We start from the raw sequence: 761 nt of genomic DNA on the forward strand, positions 1-761 counted from the left end.
CTATAATTATTACTGCTCTTAATGTAATATTCGTATATACACACACTTACAACACACCCCTATCATTACCATTATTAATATTTTTATAACCCTAACTAATATTAATAAAATAAATAAAAATAAACAAAATGTGAATAGAACTCATTTTTCACCCATATGCTAATATCATACTACATTTTTCTGAAATTTCATTCTTTTCAAACTCTACAAAAATTTCAACAATTTGCGAATTTTAATCAAAAAAAGCTAATATATATCAAGATTCATAAAATTGAACAAAAATCCTTGGAATGCCAAAATACTACCAAGCAGTAGAAATTAGTACCAATTTTATATAAGAAAACTACCATTTCGGCACATTTCTTTATCTAGGTCAGGCTCATTGTCTTTACCCTTCCTCCATGCACAATTTTGTTTATCGCCTGTTTTGTCATTTTCACAAGCGGTCTTATCAGTTCCGTGGCTTGCACATCCAGTTGAAGCTGCTCCCTCTTTTGGTGCACCTCCTGCTCCTGTCCCTGCTGCCGTGGTTTCTGATCCTGCCTTAGGTTTGCATTCCCCTTTGCTTTTGTCAGTTGCATCCTCTCCCCATTGGCAGTTATTGTCTGCTGTGCAGGTCACGTTTGCTTTGTGCTTAGCGCAATCCCATTTAGTGGTTCCGCTAGCTGATTTTTCTGCCTTAAAAGGGTTGGGTTCCTGGAAACCCGCCGTCATTTTCGCGGTGCCTTCTATCAGCCTTGGAATTCCCCAAGCCGTCGAGT

This window comes from Trypanosoma equiperdum (genome assembly GCF_001457755.1).
Source record: "Trypanosoma equiperdum strain OVI genome assembly, contig: ctg_238, whole genome shotgun sequence".
Lineage (NCBI taxonomy): Eukaryota > Euglenozoa > Kinetoplastea > Trypanosomatida > Trypanosomatidae > Trypanosoma > Trypanosoma equiperdum.